The sequence below is a fragment of the Choloepus didactylus genome, assembly GCF_015220235.1.
Source record: "Choloepus didactylus isolate mChoDid1 chromosome 11 unlocalized genomic scaffold, mChoDid1.pri SUPER_11_unloc1, whole genome shotgun sequence".
In the NCBI taxonomy this organism is placed as follows: Eukaryota; Metazoa; Chordata; class Mammalia; order Pilosa; family Megalonychidae; genus Choloepus; species Choloepus didactylus.
In genome coordinates this window covers 4514379-4533318 of record NW_023637577.1, presented here as the reverse complement: position 1 = coordinate 4533318, position 18940 = coordinate 4514379, and the positions used below count along the sequence as shown (strand labels likewise).

Sequence of the window (18940 nt, the reverse complement as noted above, 5' to 3'; positions counted from 1 at the left end):
TGTTTTGTGAGACAAAGTCACAGAGCCCCCTCTAAGTGGCCTCCCAACCTCTGTCTCCAGATGAGTGATGTTTCTAGTATCCCTAGGCTGCCTCTCTGTTTCCTTTTAGTTGCTGAGAATTTAAGGGCTCTGAAAGATTAGAAGAAGCTTTTGCATTTGTGTGGTCCCAGCTCTTGGTAAAGGCTAATCTACTTTCTGCTTCTACAAATTTGCCTATTCGAGGTATTTCTTAGAAGTGGAATCATATAATATTTGTCCTTTTGTGTCTGGCTTATTTCACTTAGCATGATGTTTTCTAGGCTCCTTCATGTTATAGCATGTACCAGGAATTCACTTCTTTCCATGGATGAATAATATTCCATTGTATGGTTACACCACTATTATACCTTGATGGACACTTGGGTCGTTTTCACCTTTTGGCTACTGTGAATAATGTTGCTATGAATATTTGTGTGCAAGTATCTGTTTGAGTCCCTGTTTTCAATTCTTCAGGGTATCTATATCTAGGAGTGGTAATTGCCAGGTCAATTGATAATTCTTTAACTTTCTGAGGAACCACTAAACTGTTTTCCACCAGCAGTGCTTATGGGTTCCAATTTCTCCACATCCTTGCCAACACTTATTTTCCATTTTTAAAATAATAGCCATTCTAGTGGGTGTGAAATGGAGCTCACTCCTTTTTATTGCTGAATAGTATTCTACTACCAGGATATACAACAGTTTGTTTATTCATTTTCCCCTGAGGGATATTTAGTTGATTTCAGTTTTGGTGGTTCTGAGTAATGCTATATAAACTTTCACGTACAGATTTTTGTGTGAACATATGTTTTCATTTCTCTGGGATAAACGCCCAGGTGTGGGACTGCTGGGTCATATATTTCTTAGAAACTGCCAAACTGTTTTCCAGAGTTGCTGTACCATTTTGTATTCTCACCAGCAGTGCATGAGAGTTCCAGCTGCCCAACATCCAGATGTAAGCAGAATCTCATTATGGTTTTAATTTGGTCTTTTCTAATGACTAATGATGCTGAGCATCTTTTAATGGGCTTATTTGACATCCATATATCTACTTTGGTGAAGTGACTTTTCTTTCTTTTTTTTTAATTATATTCAGTTTTACTGAGATATATTCACATATCATACAATCATCCATAGTGTTCAATCAACTGTTCACAGTACCATCATATAGTCATGAATTCATGACATTTTCCTTACACCATAAAGAATAAGAATAAAAAATAAAAATAAAAAGTAAAGCATCCCCCCATTACACCCTATTTTTCATTTAGTTTTTGTCCTCATTTTTCTACTCAGCCACCCATACCCCGGATAAAGGGAGTGCGATCCACAAGGCTTTCACAATCACACTGTCACCCCCTGTAAGCTACGGTGTTATACAATCATCTTCAAGAGTCAAGGCAACTAGGTTGCAGTTTGATAGTTTCAGGTATTTACTTCTAGCTATTCCAATACATTAAAACCTAAAAAGGGTTATCTATATAGTGTGTAAGAGTGTCCACCAGAGTGACCTCTCGGCTCCCTTTGGAATCTCTCAGCCACTGAAACTTTATATCGTTTCATTTTGCATCCGCCCTTTAGTCAAGAAGATGTTCTTAATCCCACGATGCCGGGTCCAGATTCATCTCTGGGAGTCATATCCTGTGTTGCCAGGGAGATTTACACCCCTGGAAGTCAGGTCCCATGTAGGGGGGAGGGCAGCGAGTTTACCTGCTAAGTTGGCTTAGCTAAAGAGAGAGAGAGTTCACATCTGAGCAACAAAGAGGCACTCAGGGGGAGACTCTTAGGCACAATTATAAGCAGGTTTAGCCTCTCCCTTATAGTAATACGTTTCATAAGGGCAAGCCTCAAGATAGAGGGCTTGGCATACCAAGCCGTCAGTCCTCAACGTTTGTTAAGAACATCAGCAACAATCCTGGTGAGGAAGTCCAACACTTCTGCATTTTGGTGAAGTGACTTTTGCCTGTTTTTAGCGGGTTGTTTGTTTCCTTGTTGAACATTGAGAGTTCTTTATCTATTCTGGATACATATTACATTGTTGGATGTGTGATTTGCAAGAATTTTCTTCCAGTCTATAATTTGTCTTTATATTCCATTTTGGTTGTTCTTTGCAAAACAAAAGTTTTAAATTTTGGTTTAAGTCCAACTTACCAAGTTTTTGTTCATGGTTTTTTAACGGTTGTCATAGCTAAGAATTCTCCTGTGGTTTCTTCTGGAGTCTGAAAGTTTTAAATTTTATGTCTCTGATCCATTTTGAGTTAATATGTGTATATAGTGTGAGGTTTAGGTTGAATTTATTTTTTTCCTCAAATGGAAGTCCAGTTTTTCCAGCATTATTTGTTGAAATCACTGTCCTTTCTCCACCAAATTACCTTTACCCCTTGGTCAAAAATCAGTTGGCTATATTTGTATGAGTCTATTTCTGGGTTTTCTAGTATGTTTCATTGATCTATGTGACTATTCCTTCAAAACTTCTGCACTGTCTTGATTGGTACGTGTAGTCTGAGTCCTCCACCTTCTCAAAAAAAGAAAATAATTCAGAAAAATCATGACACCTGGTGCTGTAATAGGAACTATGAAACCGACATTGTTTTAAACACCGATGTTTAAAATGGCGTTACGAATTGGTATTAAACTTCTGGCCACCAATTTTGCAATATCAAAAGCTATAAAATTAACTTCCTTTGACCTTGTCAATCTATCCCCAAGAAATAATTCAAAATACTGAAAAAATTATGCTCACGAAAATGCTCACTGCAATGCCCTTTGTGTAGGTGAAAAATTAGAAGCCAATCATTGTATCTTATAATAGGAGAGTGATTAAAAAAAATATGATACATGTACTGAAGGACTGGATGGACCTTTTAGGAGAAGGCCTATAACATGGTGAGAGAAAACCAATATAAAAATTGTTTATAAGCCATAATTATAAGGCTGAAACTAATTATGCTCATGATTAAAAAATACTAGAAGGAAGCATATAAAAATTAATTACAGCTGTGCAAATGTACAATTATACATGACTATTTCTTCCTTTTTTTCTGTTTTCCAATGTGGTAATAGTATTGTTATTCTTTTTAAAAATTATATGTGGAAGGGAAAAAGAAGAAAAGGTAAATTGGTTGGTATGCTGGTTTGGATGTATTATGTCCCCCAAAACACCATTATCTTTGATGCAGTCTTGTGTGGTCAGGAAATGATTGGTGTTGATAGGGTTGGAGACTTTTGATCGGATGTTTCTGTGGAGATGTGATCACTCAACTGTGGGTGAGAACTCTGACTGGATCATTTCCATGGAGGTGTGTCCCTGCCCATTCAGCGTGGGCCTTGATTAGTTTACTGGAGAAGGAGTGAGCTTGCTACAGCCAAGAGGGACAGTTTGAAGAATGCACAGGAGCTGAGAGAGGAGCTGCAGATGAGAGACAGTTTGAAGATGGCCATTGAAACAGACTCTTGCTCCAGAGAAGCTAAGAGAGGACAAATGCCCCAAGAGCAACCAAGAGTGACATTCTGAAGAGGAGCTGCGTCCTAGAGAGGAACGTGCCGGGAGAAAGCCATTTTGAAACCAGAACTTGGAGCAGACACCAGCCACGTGCCTTCCTAGTTAACAGAGGTTTTTTGGACGCTGTTGGCCATCCTCCTGTGAAGGTACCCGATTGTTGATGACTTACCTTGGACACTTGATGGCCTTAAGACTATAATTGTGTAACCAAATAAACCCCCTTTATAAAAGCCAATCCATTTCTGGTGTTTTGCATTCTGGCAAAATAGTTTGCATTAGCAAACTAGAACGGTTGGCAAGATGGGGAATATGTCAGAAGAGGGAGAATGTGAAGGGTCTGTCATGAAGCAGGTTCAATACTGACCGGCCTGGTGGGGCCTTTGGAATACGGGGCCGAGATGGGTTTAAGAGACTGACCCAGGTTCCTACTTTGGGCAATGGCTGATGGTAATGCCTTAACTTAAAGCAAAGATACAATTTGTGTGGTCTGTGCATAAGAACCCATCTGAGGACATGCCAGGCTCTCGGGAGGCTGGTCCAGCCCAGTGATTCCCTGATAGCAACTGGCCATTGCCTTCTGGGCAACACTCCAATATTAATCTCTGGCTCAGAGACACTACAATCCACCACTGATGACTCTGTCTTTAAACCTGAGCGAAGGAAGTGGTTTTATATGCTTGTTTGCAAGAAGCACTCTGCTTCCCCCACCCCCCACACAATGAAGACTTTAAATATAATGCTCAGTAAAATCAACTGAGACGGGATAATTAAAGGAAGGACCATCCTGGCCTAAACACAGCTTTCAAACTCGAAAGATGCCGGACCTCCCCAGCCCCACTCTACCGTTTTATTTGCTATTTTTCCTAATTAGAGAAATGGCCTGAGAGACAGGGAGGATTTTTGTTGTCAGAAGATGATATCTAAAGCTCCCTATAAAAGCATAGGGGCAGGGTTATATCCAGCACTGTTAAGTAAATGCTGTGAAATGAGCTTCAAGTCTGGCAGTTATCAACCAACATTCACAGAGCACCGACTGTATGCCTGGCCCTATGTAGGCACAAAAACAGTTACTCTACAGTGTCTGCCCCACCTAAGCCAAGATCAGATACCGGATTCCAAGCCACACCTCACCACCATAAAAATCAAGTTATCACCAAGTGGCAGCCTTCCAAAGCAAGTACCAGGGAATGAGCAAGGCTGATATGGTAATTACATACTCGCATGGCCCTAGAATAAAATAAGACCTAATACCAGCCCCTGAGCCCCTCCCGCTCCAGCAAACCAAGTGGGTCACAAGGAAGCCTAGATGACTTCTGGTACTGTTAGTGCAGCTCCAACTGCTAGTTGTCCCCAGTGTTCGTCTTCTCCTTCTTCTATAGTAAGAGAAACTTTAGGAGGGCCTAAGCCCTTCATTTCTCAGATTCCCTTGCAGCTAGGTGTGGTCATGTGATTGGTGTCTGACCAATGGAACGCAGAGCAGAAGGGGAGTAACCCCTTCCAGGGCATGCTCTTCGAGACAAGGTGTGTGCCCCTCCTTCTCCTTTCTTGCTTCCTACAGGCAGGTGAGGACACAATGGCGAGAGCTGGAGCACCCAGCCTAGACCAAGAGATGATGCCCCATGTTGAGAATGGTCTAGCCATAGAACCCCTAGGCACCTGGGTCTCCAGCTCCTATGAGTCTTGATGCCAGTGCATGAATGCTATGCAAGGGGAAAACACATTTCTATCGTAACTACAGTTAAATACTCAGACACACTTATACACACTTATACACAAACAAATACAGTTAAATGCTCTGTTACAGCATGCTAATAGGTATCCTAACATACTAAGGATAGCCTATAATTAAAAGATATATTAACCATAGTGGCAATTTGTTGAATATAAACCACATGCCAGGGAACACGCTGGGTGCTTTATATACTTTCATCTCACTGATTCCTCACAGCAACTCTATTACATGGTTATCATCAGCTCTATATTACAGAGGAGGAAACTGAGGACCCAAGAAGTAGGCAACATTACATTGAATTCGTGATAGAGCCAGGGCTTGAGCTCGACTCTTCAAACTCACAGTTTAGGGCTTTTGGTAGATTGAATTATGGTACCCTAAGTTAGACATTAAAATTAACATCTAATTAATTAATTAATCTTAATTAGTCTTAATCCACATTCCTGTGTATGTGAACCCGTTATAAAGAAGACTTCTTGAAGATGTTCTTTTTAGTTAAGGTGTGGCCCAACTGAATGTGGGTGGGTCTGAATCTAGATGACTGGAGGTTTTATAAAAGGGCCAGAAGCAGGAAGTCAGGAGAACCCAGAAGAAAAAGGAGAGGATATCACCATGTGATGGGAACCCCAAGGATTGCCTACGGCCAGCCTCAGAATGCTACAGTCTTTGGGGAGAAAGCAAGCCTTGCTGCAATCTAGACTGTGGACTTCTCCTAGCCTCAAAACTGTGAGCCAATAATTTCCATTGTTTTTATCCAAAGACAGGGCTCCTTCCAGTTCCCTGTGCTAGGAGTTAGGGAGTTTTTCTTTATACTTTATTTTGGAGAACGTACTATTTCTGAAACCAAAGTTAATTTCTGAATACAAATAGCATAAAGAATTACAGATCTCTATTTTATTAAAACTCAACCCTGTCAGAACTCAATTTTCCACTTCTACTAAACTGACTTTGCTTTCAAAGCAAGCCTTTATCTCAAAAGGGAGAAAAAAGGAAAATGCTAAATCTTCTAAACTATTTACATTTTAAGAATGGGTATTTTCAGGACACAACCCCTCAAAGGAGAAACATATCACTTCACCCCAATTTTCTTGTTAATCAGTAAACTTAGTACCTATTTTCCTTCACTACCTGAATTTTACCTTAGAACATGCTAATTTATATATTTACTTAGAAAATCCAAGAAAATCAGAAGCAGTGGAAGAATTCAGTAATACGGTGACATAAAAATTAATATAAAAATCAATAGCTTTCCTATATAAAACAATAACCTGTTAGAAGATACAACGGAAGGAAATATCCTGTTTCTATTTTATTCTGTTCTATTATGTTGAAAACTATAAGATACCTACAATAAATTTAATGAGAAATTTACAGTATATACATGAGGAAAAAGTTTAAATCTAAGCACTCCAAAAGAAGACTTGAACAAATTAAGAGATCCATCAAGTTCTTGGAAAGGAAAATTGAACTTCATAAAGATGTCAATTCTTTCTATGTTCATCTACAAATTTAACACAATTCACAAAAATAAAACACCAACGAGATATTTCTTAGAACTAGACAAAAGTTATTTTAAAGTTCATATGGAAAGCTAAATCTGCAAGACCAGCCAGAGAAATTCTAAAAAAGAGAGATATGAGAGGAACAACCTCATCAGATATTAAAACCTATTAAAAAGTCTCAGTAATTAAAAATGTGGCATTGATACATGAACAGGCAATGGAGCAGGTTAAAAAGCCTAGAAACAGACAAAACTATATCCAAGAATCTAATTTATGAGAAAGGTGACATCTCAAGCTAATTGGAAAAAATGGAATATTCAATAATCAGTTGGAATAGCTGGGTAGCCACCTGAAAAAAAAAAAAAAAAAAAAAAGCTGGATTCACACCTCACACTTTACACAGGATACGTTCCAAATAGATTAAAGGTTTAAAGATAACCAATAGACCATAAAAAGCTAAGAGGAACCAAGGAAAAATTCTTTTAGAAACTCATAGTGATGAAGATTTTTCTAATCCAGTAGCCATAAAAGAAAAGACTGATAAATAGCCTATATAAAAATTAAACTTGTCACCATAACTAAAATCCAAAGCTATCATAATGACACATTGGGAAGAAATGTTTGCGACTCATTTCATAAAGAGCTTACTTCCCTAATATACAAAGAACAACTACAAATCGTTAAGGAAAACTTCAACAACCCAACAGAAACAGAGCTACAATCAGAAAGCGTACAGAAAACAAAAAGATGCCCAACCACACATAATGAGAGTGGTGAAAATGAAAACTTCCCTGAGAAGTTGTTTTTCACCCACAAGAATGGCCCAGATCCAATACCTGTTACACTCAGGTGAGGGTGTATTGAATCACAAGTGTAGAAGGGTATAACCTTGATTGTAGGCATTTGGTCACTGTCCATCAAAATCAGCAAAGGATGTACTTTTTGACCCAAGATTTTCACTAGGAGTTGATCAGCTGGATAGACTTATTGAAATGACGGACACGAATTTAGACCATGACATTGTTTATAGAGAGTGGACATGACTTAAATATTCCTGAGCAGGGGACTAGTTAAAGAAACCCAGGCACATCCGGGCAAAGGAATACTATGCAGCTATGCAAATGAATGAGGAAGGTCTTTTATATACTAATAGGGAGAGATCTCCACTCACATTGTTGAGTGAAAGAAACAAAGTACATAGTAGGTTATGTTGTATGTTTTATTGCAAAAAAAAAAAAAGTAGGAAAAATAAATGTATATATATTTTATATATACATTTATATCCTTATATATGTATAAATTATTTCTGGAGGGATATAAAATAAAATGAAAGCAAGCACTGGTGTTCTGCGGGTAAGTGAAACGGGCAGCTGGAATACATAAGGGAAGGGAATCTATTCACAGTATATCCTACATACTTGAACATTTTTGAACCATATGAATGGGTTACCTATTAAAATCTTTTCCACCATTAAAATAAAAAAGTGGGGCACCTTTTCTTCTTACTTCAATGAACCACTCATTTTTAAGGCACCTCCTGGGTGTGTGGTGCTGCTGTAGATGCCGTGAGGAAGATGGGTGATGAAGAGTTAGAATTTTGTCCAACTCTAACTCTCCATTACAGTATTTATCCTCAGACACCCAAGCTTCATGGAAGCTTCTGCCCCTTCATTAGAACATTTCAAGTTCCATACACTTACAGAGCTAGGAGGGTTCTGAAGACTGGTTTGTGGCATACTTACCTGAGTGCCAATTCATTTGCCCATTCAATACATCATGATAAAGATGGAGGGGATGTTGACGGATGCTATCCCCATTCTACAGATGATGACACTGAGGTAGAGCAAGGTGAAACAAAATTCTTTCTCCTCCCCACTATTCTATACTGACTCTCAATTCCTCCTCTATTCGATGCTTGTGTTGGACTAGAGATACAAAAATAAAGGAAAAATGGTCCCCAATCATCAAGGATCCCCAGTCTAGGGGAAAGGGTCTAGATACACGTGACCAGGTAATTACAAAACATGATAAAGCCATTTCATAGAAAGAGTTCAAATAACCCACTTTCAGAATAAAGACATGCTTATCTTTGTCTTTAAAAACCTCTTTCCTTCTTCACACAGTGGAACACAATAATTATCGTCACACACAAATACAACATTTGAACAGTTAGAACAGTTAAGTACTGGCCCCGAGAAAATGATATCAGATGTAGCTGAAAGGAATTTGTGTGTGTGTGTGTGTGTGTGTGTGTGTGTGTATAAAAAACCACACAGCCCACCCATCCCCAATCCTACCTCAAGTACCAGGTTACTAAATCCAGGCAATGTTTGAGAATTGCTGACGTGAAATAGAAAAGCTCATTACAGTACTTCATTTGAACCAGTTTCTAAATTTACAAGCCTATAAAAAATAACTCAGATCAAAAAGCAAACAAATGGCCACTTTCTTTATAACTATCAAATGCTCTAATAAACCTAGGCCCATGGGTCTGCATGTTGCCAGCTGAAACACATGTGTGTCCTAGAACAGAATCTCACAGGCCCCCCACCCCCCACCCAAGCAATGACAAGTGGGCAGGGGGTGCCTGGCTTAGCTTGGGGGTGGCTAGGAAGGAGAAGCCTGCAGCTTTGGACAGGGCATCAAATGTCTGTGGACCTCAGTTTCCAGATCTGTAACACGAGGATGATAATACCCTTTTTGCATAATTGTGAAGCTCACAGTAGGATATTCTCTTCCTCCTTTCCAACTCACATGATAACCAGAGGCCCCTGGAAATAAAATATATTCTTACTCCTATGAGGGAGGGAAGACCTATCAGAATGGGTGAAAAACATGACCCAAAATTTCACACTGTTTTACTGGAACATTCTCTAATCCTTTACTGTGATGGTTAATTTCATGTGTCAACCTGGTTTGGTTATGATGTTCAGTGGTTTGGTCAAGCAAGCACTGGCCCAATTGCTCCTGTGAGGGTATTTCATAGATGGATTTGCATCTATAGTCCGTTGATTGCATCTATCATGGATTGCATCTACAATCAACAAAGGAGATTGCCCTTAGCAATGAATAGGTCTCCTCATCCATTTAGTTGGAGGCCTTAAAGCCAGAACTGAGAATTTCAGAAGACAGAATATGAATTCCTGCCTCTACTTTCACCAGCCAGCTTCTCCTCACCTTCATTGGAGTTCCCACCTAGCACTCTGCCTACGGAATTCGGACTTGTCAATCCCCATGGTAGCTTGAGCTACTTCCTATAATAAAACTCTTAATATTTACAAAATATTTGTGTGGGGTGTGTGTGTATCCTGTCGGTCCACATTTACTGATCAATTCTTTACCGAGTCCTTCAATGTCAGGGTGACAAAAGAAACCAAGGACCCACACTAGACATTTTCTGTCCTCTGAGTTGCTCTGGGTCTATTTGGGGAGAAGGGATACTCACACAAAGTGAGAGTGGAAGGAGCCAGGCCACAGCACAGACAGTACATGGGAGAACTAGCTTTGGCTTTGGCTGGTCGCTCGATTGTGAGTCTCAGCTACGTCCTATGAAAAGAGAATAATAATAATAATAATACCTCCTATGCTGGTTTGGATGTATTATGTCCCCCAAAATGCCATGTTCTTTGATGCAGTCTTGTGAGGGCAGATGTATTAGTGTTGATTAGGTTGGAACCTATTGATTGTTTCCATGGAGATGTGACTCAACTGTGAGCAAGACCTTTGATTGGATAATTTCCATGGATTCCATTCAGCATGGGTCTTCATTAGTTTACTGGAACCCATATAAAAGAGCTGGCTTAGCTCAGAGATGCTTGGAGTTGCGGACCCCTGATGTTGGCTGCAGCCAAGACAGACGCTTTGAAGAACGCATAGGAGCTGAGAGTGGAGCTGGAACACAACCCAGGATAAGCAGATGCCAGCCATGTGCCTTCCCGGCTAACAGAGGTTTTCCAGATGCCATTGGCCCTCCTTCAGTGGAGGTATACTTGTGTTGATGCCTTCATTTGGACATTTTCATGGTCTTCAGACTGTAACTTTGTAACCAAATAAACCCCCTTTATAACAGCCAATCCATTTCTGGTATTTTGCATAACAGCAGCATTAGCAAAAAGGAACATTTCCCTCCTTGAATAAACCCCAGCAGGTCCACATACACAGAACATGAAGTACATTTCTTCTCAAAGCACCGAATCACAGACCAGCGGAGATGTTTTATCCTACCCTCATGAAAAGCACCACCACCTATGAGTTGACCATGTGAGGAGTCAGAAGTCACCAGGGTTATGTCTATTTCAATCTCCATAGCCGAGCATGACATCCTTCCCCTTCTTTCCATCTCCTTAATGTGTCTCCTCCGGGCCATTCCAACCAGACCCCAGCCTCTTTCTCCAAACAACAGTAGCAGTCTTCTGGCTGGTCTCCCTGCCCCGTCTCGCCCCATCCACGCTCCACACCAGCTGTCAGATCAAGGGATCCACCCAAAACAGAGATCCCAGTCCATCACTCTCTGTGTGAAACTCATTCTCCGCCCAGCAGCCCCTCCCAGAAGGAAAAAGTCCAAACTCCATGGCACGAGCTAGTTTCTGGCTTAAAGAAATTCCAATCGGTGTATCACGGGGAAAGTAAAACTTGACCCAATAATTCTCATGTGTATTTAGAAGAGTAAGTGGACAAGAATAGCAAAGCCATTTTTGAAAAAGTAACAAGAAAGCAACTTGAGTTGTTAAAGAATATTACATAACCATGAGAATTAAAACAATGTGCACCAGTACAGATTTTGAAAAAGACTCTAGTCTACCAAATAGTTCAGTGTATAGTACAAAAGAAAAACAGGGTATTCTGTAAATGGTGTTGGGATAACTAGTTATTTGAAAGACCCTCAAGTCAGAGCCTCTCCTCACATCAAATGCCATGTTAAATTACAGATGAAAAAAGAGTTAAGTGTAAGAATAAATGAAGCCTTGTATAAACTAGAAGGAACTATAGGTAAATCTTTAACTAATATTAGGTGGGGCTGGACATTCTAAGCATTAAAGCAATGAAAGAAACAGATCAACAAATTTGATTAGTTTAAAATTTTCACTTTTTACATACCAAGAAATCATAAAATTTGAAGGGCCAAAGAAAAAGTAAGAAAAGTATTTGTAATCACTATAACAAAGGATTGTTGTCCTTAACATATTAAATATATCTTGCAAATCAGTAAGAAAATCACTAAAACCCTGACTCCCCACCCCTACAGACAATTCAAAATAGGACTATAACTTCCAATAAGCGTGGCTGATTAAAAAAACACACATACATAGCAATAAAACAACAAGGTACCCTTTTTGAGTCTGTCAGGTGAAATAATAATGAATAAATGTTGGTAAGGGTATAAGGATGCAGGCATTTTCATACACAGCCAGTTACTAAAAAGGAATCTGGCAATATGCACATGAGGCTTAAAAATGTCCACCACCTTTGACTACTTAATTTCACCCCTAAAAGTATGGCCTAAAGAATTTATAAGAAATAAAAGTCAAAGATAAGGATGTTTAACACATGATTCTCTATAATAGCAAAAAATTTGACAATCTTAATGTCCAAAAGTAGAGATAATTTTCATCAAATATGAAACATTATGCTTCCATTAAAAAAGAAGGTTTTCCTTAAGGACAAAAAGAAATATAAAAAAATGTCTAAAATGCATTTAGTAATCATATTGTTAAAGGTAGCGTTGATATTGTTATTCAGAGACTGTTGTATGTGTATCATGGAATGAAGCAAGTGAATCAGGCTGGTGTTTTAAAGAAGCAGAGTTTTCAGTATGGGAAAAAAAGACTGTTAAGTAAAATCCTGCCATCCTGAATTTAAATTGAAAATAGCTGCATGCACTCAGGAACGCATTTTATCTTAAAAACAAACAAATGAACATTTTCTAGTTCTGTCCACTGAAAGGGCCTAGAAAAAATCACCAGCCCAGTACCAATGGGTACCCATATCACCCAGATTATGGTCTCGATATATTTTCTACTTAAAGGCATATATAAGATCATTTTGGACCATCTTGCCATAACTGAAGCAAACAAACCATCAAAGACTACTAAAGTTAAAAGGACTCACAAGCCAACTTGAAAGAGGCTCCCCTTTGCCACGATGGGACTCATTAAGCATTAAGAAGAAAAATAACTGCAATGGATCAAAACAATCAAATATGTTTAAATGCATGAGTTCATAATGGTATTAAAAATAGAACTCAGTGGTCATCTTTGGAGGATGCCAGGGTACAAATCCATGATTTTGAAAATTGGGAAAGAAAGGGAAAGAAAACTCCTATCCTGCTGTTCCTTAAGTGAACTGAACAGTTGATGAGGGGAACTTCCTCTTTATAAAAATATTCCAACTATTAAACAAAGGAGTAAGAGAATTTGAATATACCATTTTACAAACCCTTCATAAAATAAAGGATCTAGTCAATGATCATTAACTGCTGTTAACATCACAAAAAGAAGCACATTCAGTATGTGTTTCCTGGTAGGGGGAAACACATCACCACTTAGTAAGGATTCCTACCCCAGAACCCACAAATGAAACCTGAATCTCTTCAAGCTTCTAGATCTACCCACCAATTTACAGGAAACACAAGGGCAGAGGAACATATTAAATGACACCACAGGAATGTAATCATCAAAATCCTGACTGTGGAAAACTCTGCAGGACAAATGACCAGGTTTCTTCAACAAATAAATTGCAAGGAAAACGAAAGAGGAGGCAGAACGTATAGATTAAAAGAAACTTAACAGACATTTCAACCCATCACAACACATCAGCCTTATTTTTGGAACCAGATTCAACCTATTAAAAAATTATGAAACAACTGAGGAAATTTGAACACCAACTGGATATTTAATTGATATTAAGTGTTTGTTACTTTTTTAGGCATCATAATTGGTCATGTTTTTTTTTTTTTTAAGTCTCTGCTTTTTAAAGACTCAAACTGAAATATTTGCCAAAAATGAAATGATCTGATATTCGTAATTTGCCTCAAAATAATTCTGATAGTGAATGGGTGGGAGTCTAGATGAAACAAGATTGGTCATGATTTGGTAATTGTTGAAACCAGGTGACAGGTACACAGCAGTTCATAGTCTTCTCTACTTTTGTAAAATGTTTGACATTTTCCACAATAAAACGTACTTAAAAAAACACTTAAAATGAGTTTTTTACAAAACATTTTAGTAATGTGAAGAAATGATCAGGATATAGCAGTAATGAAAAAGCTACAAAACTAATATAGAGAGTGTTAGTTCAATCTTGTTATTCACACATCAACAATTTTGAGGCAAAAAGAGAAGAAAATTCAATGAAATGCCAACATTATCTTTTAATGACTGGCTTTTATTTTCTTCTCTCTCTTTTCTATAGTGAGTAGCCCTTACTTTATAATTACAAAAAATGTATTTTTAAAAGCATTTTACTTGGGATTTGTCAAGTTGTTATCTCCATAGTGTGTTTATTTCTGCTTTAGTCTATTCACTGCAAACAGTCTTTCTGAACTGCCCATGAACCCAGAGACTTTCAACGTGGAGAGAATCCCCAGATTTGATAAGATAAACAACATACAGCTACCCTAATGCAGAAGCACCTTTCTCAAGCCAAGAAGGCTTTATGGAGTTTGCGATTCTTCACCTCAAGGGAAAAATAACCAAGGGAGAAAAAATTCTTTGCAAAGATGAGCACAGCAGGCCCTCTCCCAGTGGGGAGAGCTGGACACAGGCCCACGTCTGTCAGGGTGCCGCCCAGCCCAGGACAAGCCTGGGGTCTGTGCCAATATACGCAAAACCTGTACAGAAAATTTTGTCAAGTAAAACAAAATAATCCTAATAACCATACTAGAAAACATACCCGGCTGTGGCTGAAATGAAAGGATGTTCATTGGGTGTGGCATTCTCCTCCCAAATGGATAAAACAGCTTTAAGATCCCAACTGTTTAGAAAGCCCAGCTCCCAAATTGCTTTACCATCCAGTCTGACTAACAGCTACCCCCTACCCACATGGCTTATGTTTTCAACAAAAAGCGACATATCCAGAGAATACCTTCCCCCTGCTTTTCTTGCCAAATACCTGCTCTCATGAGATCCATGGGCATTGTTTTGTTCTTCACATTTTACAAAAGGTTTTACCTTGGGGCATGAAAAAAGCCCAAAAGTCCTATACTTTCCTGATATGTGATTTGCAGTGAGTGGAGGAGAGAAGATCATCAAAAGTACAAGATACTTACCAAATGTTAATTATAGGGAAAAGTGTATGTGTGTGTGGGGTGGGGGGTATGTGGGAACTCTGTACTTTCTGCATGATTTCTCTGTAAACTACAACTGCTCTAAAAACTAAATTAATTAAAAATAATTTTTAAGATGTTCCACCAACCCCCACCATCATTTTAGAATATTCTAGCTTTGGGGGCCTGTGGAGGGGGTGTCTTTGAGTTTATGCCAGTGTTTCTTTCTTTTCTTTTTTTTTTTTTTAACTTAAGGAAATGAATAGGAAAATTTTTCATGGGAAAGCCCGGATGCCATCACCTTGACAAGAGCCATTCTCCAACTAGAGCTGGCGAAAGGTGACGAGGCTGGAAGGTTTGGCGGCAGGTCCAGATGTCTTCCCAGTGATTGTGCAGAGATGGGAGCTGGCTGTGGCCTGGGAGCTGACATTTCCCATCTTTATGGCCGTGGACAGGACTCCGCAGATAGCTGCTAGCCCTGGGCCTGGGGATCTGGTCCAAATCAAGGCCAGTCATCTCCAGGTCCCCTCTCCCGACTGTAAATGACCCTGTTGTGTCCCATTTCAACCACAAGAGGCAGCAGTGGCAAAGCCAGACCTGTCACCCGCAGCTGAGAAGGGGGATTGGGTAAGGCAGGGCCGAGTGTTCTGTCCCTCACTTTCCCAAATGGGGTTCAAGCAAATGCCGGATCAGCTTAGCTGCGAGGCAACGGCCTGTCTGCTTCAGAATCGCACGCACGCAGAGAAGGACTAATGGGCCCCATGATGAAAAGATACTGCTTTCTGAAAAGCTTTATAACTATGGGGATGCTTTCAGGTATTTTAAACAAATTCTCTAATTTGGAGGGACCAGAGTAGCCAATGTGCAAGGAGTTCCTACAAGGGGGCCTCATCCAGAAGTCCCTTCTAGCTGTGTGGCCTTGGGCAATTTGCCTAACCTCTCTGGGCCTCAGTTTCCTTATCCGTACCGTGAGGAAGATAACAGTGTTTACCTCACAGGGAGTCTGAGAGAGGATGAAGGAGTCTTGGCAAGCACATAGCGAGTACTCTCAATAAATATTAAGGATAATCCTTTTGCTTTTTTTCCTATTCAAAATAATAGGAAATTATTAGAAGAATAGGAAATGCAAATTAGAGAAAGCATACGGTGAATTCTAAGAAAGTTCTAGAAAAAACCTAAGGAAAATGTCAGGGGAAGATATAAGACAAGTTGAAGTATTTAAAGAGCGATCCCCAAGCTTCCTGTCCGAGCAATCAGACACTGTTCTGCAAATGTGGTTTTGAATTAGTGATTCTGCTCAGTATTGCTGTTCCTGGAATCTAGCACAGGTCCTGGCTCATGGTAGGAGCTTATTAAATATTTTGGAACGAAATAAGTAAGCAGTCACATACCTGTCAATCGCTGTATGCCCTGCCAAACATCTCCACATATCTCAACTCTCGTTTTATTACCACCATTTCACAGATGTCATTGAGTCTCCAAGAGGTTAAGTCAGAGGTTTTTCCCAGCAATCAGGCCCAATCCCCAGCACAGCTTTTAAACAAAAGCAGCTGAGGCATTTACCCCAGCCAGTAATGAAAATTCAACATTCTTCTGTCATTGATATAACTTACAGGGAGCTTTTCAAATTGACTCCCTTTTATCTTTGCATTTGAGACTAAGATAAACCTGCATGCATTGAACTTATTTCAGTCATTTAAAGGAATAAAGAACAAAAGAGAAGAATCTGTATTAAATCAGCCACAACAAGAGGAAACATTTTTAACAAAATATTATGGTAAGAGCTTCAGGTTTCTATAAATCATCCCACTGAGCTCTGAAATCCCTAAATTACTATTGTTGTACTGTTCAGCATTCCCTATCCATAACAGCCAGTGAAAATGCAAAATCGGTCCAAATACAAAGTTGGAAAGTTTTTAACTTAATTGTGACCCTGCATTACTGAAACAACAAAAACCAAAAAATCAGAACTTTCCAGGATTTAACAAATTTAACTACAAATTACAAATCAGAGCTTTTCAACAATTAAATGCCTGTGCAGAAAGAATGTTTTCCAAATCAAATTTCCCAGCTTTTTCATTAACAATTGTCCGCATGGTTCCCTCTTCAGAACTAAAGCCAAAATGGAAATTGGTGTGAAAATCAGTGAACATTCCCGAAGAGCAGGAAAAAAAAAAAAATGACAAGACCTAGGAAGGCCACATTTGCTATTTATTTGGAGTAATGAGCAGAACAGAACCGGCTGAAGGCTGGCACTATTTGCCTTGCCCTAACGTTGCAAAGGGCTAAATATTCAAAGGGCCTGGGTAAGTGGATGGTTAGGTGCAATTTCATGACTCACTGCACAGCTAAATAAAGGGAAATATTTTTTAAGTGTAATTGAACTTTAGCAACACGGGTGGACTTTTTTTTTTGCACTTTGAGGATCCCTGTTATTTTGAGAGCTACTCACCTTTCAGCTGCAAAAAGGTTTCTACTGTAGGCTAGTAAAATAAAGTCCAAGTAAAATAAAGATTTCTTTTTCATATCCTCGGAGAATGAAAAAACATTTCTGAATTCTAAGTGTTTGTGAAAACTCTGTTTTAATTAGATGCGTGGGAATGAGTTTATTTTCTCGGAAAGCTCAAGATGTAGGTGGATTTGGTTTTCTTTTCCTGAGCCTACGCTATGAGGTCAAGTAAAAGCCTTATTGCATCTGGAAAAGAAGCAGGAGGAAAAAGGGGGAAAAACAAGGGAGTGAGGAGTGGAGTGGAGGTGGGAAAGGGGAGTTACTGTTTAATTGGTAGAGAGTTTCTGTTTGGGGTGATGAAAAAGTTTTGGTAGTGAACGGTGGTGATGGTGCCACAATATTGTGAATGTAATTAATATGCTGGATTCTATACTTGAAAGAGGTTAAAATGGAAAAATTTAGGTGGTATATATGTTGTTAGAAGAAAAATTAAAAACAAAACAAAACAAAAAAACCCACCCAGAACCAACCATGTGACTGTACAAGGCAAGCAGGGAACCCTAATGTAAACTGTGGGCTACAGCTATAAGTACATTTTAATAGTATTCTCTCATCAGATTGTTCCACGGTACCATGCTAACGCAAAATCTTAAAAAATGGGGCAGGTATATGAGAACTGTGTTATTTTGTGCATGATCTTTCTGTGAATCTACAACTTCTCTAATAAAAAACAACCATAGAGCTGTACAACACTGTAAACAGTGAACCCTCATGTAAACTATGGACTTTAGTTAACAATATAATTATAATAATACTGGTTCAACTGTAATAAATGTACCACACTAATGCAAAATGCACAAAGGGAAAACTCTGTGAGCCAGGGGTGGGAGGGATATGGGAACTCTGTACTTTCTGTATGATTTTTCCATAATCCTACAACTGCTTTAAACAGAGTTTTTTAAAAAAAAAATCTTAATGATTAGATCTGAGATAGACAAAATAAAAATAGAAAAATATACACATACGTACATAACTCAAAATGTCATTAAATGCCACCAAACTGTACACTTAAAACATGGTAAAAATGGTTAAAATGGTAAATTTTATGTTATATATGCTACCACAATAATTTTTTTTAAAAAAGGGCAGGTAAAGAAGTGGGACTAATAATGCTAAACATAAATTGAGCACCTACTGCATGCCAGGCATCGTTTCCAGTGCTTTAGAATCATTAATTTAGACACGACCCCTATGAAGAGGGTATATTTGTTTCAGGAGGGACCTGAAGCAGGAGAAGCTAATTAACCCACCAAAGGTCACATGGCTACCAAGAGGGGGGCGTGGGCATGCCGACAAGTGACTTCCCCACGGATGCTTTCCAAATGTGCCCCGGCCGCCCCCAGCCCCTTCCATCGTGTAAACACAAGGGGTCTGGAAGGGAACAGACGTTTCGTTTATAAACAAGGAGGAGCTC

The 18940-nt window shown here is 39.1% G+C and overlaps 1 protein-coding gene and 1 long non-coding RNA gene across 4 annotated transcripts in view; both read right to left on the bottom strand.

Moving 5' to 3' along the window:
• COL23A1 (collagen type XXIII alpha 1 chain) overlaps positions 1 to 18940 on the bottom strand; it is a 389555-nt gene that overhangs the window by 230755 nt on the left and 139860 nt on the right. The gene's annotated exons all lie outside the window — the stretch shown is intronic.
• The window catches only part of LOC119524430, a 124065-nt gene that overhangs the window by 58789 nt on the left and 46336 nt on the right, over positions 1 to 18940 (bottom strand). Inside the window, exon 2 of the long non-coding RNA XR_005214815.1 lies at positions 10200 to 10300. This is a non-coding gene — a long non-coding RNA (uncharacterized LOC119524430). The remainder of the gene's footprint in view (positions 1 to 10199; positions 10301 to 18940) is intronic.